Source organism: Hemiscyllium ocellatum, chromosome 15 (assembly GCF_020745735.1).
Source record: "Hemiscyllium ocellatum isolate sHemOce1 chromosome 15, sHemOce1.pat.X.cur, whole genome shotgun sequence".
NCBI lineage: Eukaryota > Metazoa > Chordata > Chondrichthyes > Orectolobiformes > Hemiscylliidae > Hemiscyllium > Hemiscyllium ocellatum.
Genome location: NC_083415.1, coordinates 66,191,205 through 66,193,273, shown reverse-complemented (window position 1 = coordinate 66,193,273; position 2,069 = coordinate 66,191,205).

Here is a 2,069-nt window from a genome sequence, read left to right as displayed (position 1 = left end):
GAACTTAGGGCATGGTTAGGAACATGGGACTGGGATATCATAGAATTACAGAAACATGGCTCAGGGATGGGCAGGACTGGCAGCTTAATGTTCCAGGATACAAATGCTACAGGAAGGATAGAAAAGGAGGCAAGAGAGGAGGGGGAGTGGTATTTTTGATAAGGGATAGCATTACAGCTGTACTTAGGGAACACATTCCCGGAAATGCATCCAGGGAAGTTATTTGGATGGAACTGAGAAATAGGAAAGGGATGATCACCTTATTGGGATTGTATTATAGACCCTCTAATAGTCAGAGGCAAATTGAGAAACAAACTTGTAAGGACATCTCAGTTATCTGTAAGAATAATAGGGTGGTTGTGGTAGGGGATTTTAACTTTCCAAACATAGACTAGGCCCGCCATGGTATCCCATGGGATCTCTGCTATCGGGATTCATAGCAGAAGTGGTAATGCAAAGACTAGAACAAACAGCCTTATCAATCATCAAACCAAAAATCTGGGTTCGCTATGTAGATGACACCTTTGTCATCACAAAACGAAACAAGATAGAAGAGACATTTAATATCATCAACAACACCCTCACAGGCATAAAGTTCACCAGGGAGGAAGAGACTGACAACAAACTCGCATTTCTGGACGTCACAGTAGAAAGAAAGGACAACGGAGAACTACAAACCTGCTTATACAGAAAACCGACAAACACTGACCAAATACTCAACTACCCCAGCAACCATCCCAACACACACAAATGAAGCTGTATCAGAACACTATTCCAATGAGCCACCACACACTGCAGCACAGACAAACTTCAGAAAACAGAGGAGAACCACCTATACAATGTATTCAAGAAGAACGGATACTCAAAAAATACAGTCCGCAGATTCCTCAGGAACAAACCACGACAAGCAGACCAAACACAGCCAGGTACCCTAACCACCCTACCATACATCAAAGAAGTCTCAGAAATGACAGCCAGACTACTAAGAACCCTCGGAATCCTAGTAGCACACAAACACACCAACACTCTCAAACAAAAACTAACAAACTTAAAAGACCCAATACAGCCCATGGACAAAACCAACGTCATCTATAAAATTCCATGCAAGGACTGCCACAAACACTACATAGGACAAACAGGAAGAAAGTTAGCCACCAGGATACACGAACACCAGCTAGCCACAAAAAGACACGACCCTCTCTCCCTCGTAGCCCTACACATGGATGAAAAAAAACACCATTTCGACTGGGACAACACATCTATTCTGGGACAGGCTAAGCAAAGACATGCCAGAGAATTCCTAGAGACCTGGCACTCCAACCACAACACCATAAACAAGTACATAGATGGCACAAGCCATCTACCAACCCCTCAGAAAACAAACAGGAAATGACATCACCACAAACCCCAGGAACCTCATCCAGGAGAAAGATATAAATAGAAAGCAGGAGACAATAGCTTCACTTCACTTGGAGGTCACCACTGATGATGTTACCTAGCCAGGTAATGAAACGTCTGGATATCAAACCTACAGCTCAGCGAGCAAACCTACACCCTCAACCTCAACCTGAGCTACAAACCTTCACAAACCTTGCGATTTACAAGGATGTTGCCCGGGTTGGAGGATTTGAGCTATAGGGAGAGACTGAACAGGCTGGGGCTGTTTTCCCTGGAGCATCAGAGGCTGAGGGGTGACCTCATAGAGGTTTATAAAATCATGAGGGACATGGATAGGATAAATAGACAAAGTCTTTTCCCTGGAGTGGGGGAGTCCAGAACTCGAGAGCATAGTTTTAGGGTGAGAGGGGAAAGATATAAAAGAGACCTAAGGGGGCAACGTTTTCACACAGAGGGTGGTACATGTATGGAATGAGCTGCCGGTGAAGTGGTGGAGGCTGGTATAATTGCAACATTTAAAAGGCATCTGGATGGGTATATGAATAGGAAGGATTTGGAGGGATATGGGCCGGGTGCTGGCAGGTGGGACTAGATTGGGTTGGGATATCTGGTCGGCATGGACAAGTTGGACTGAAAGGGTCTGTGTCTGTGCTGTACATCTCTATAATTCT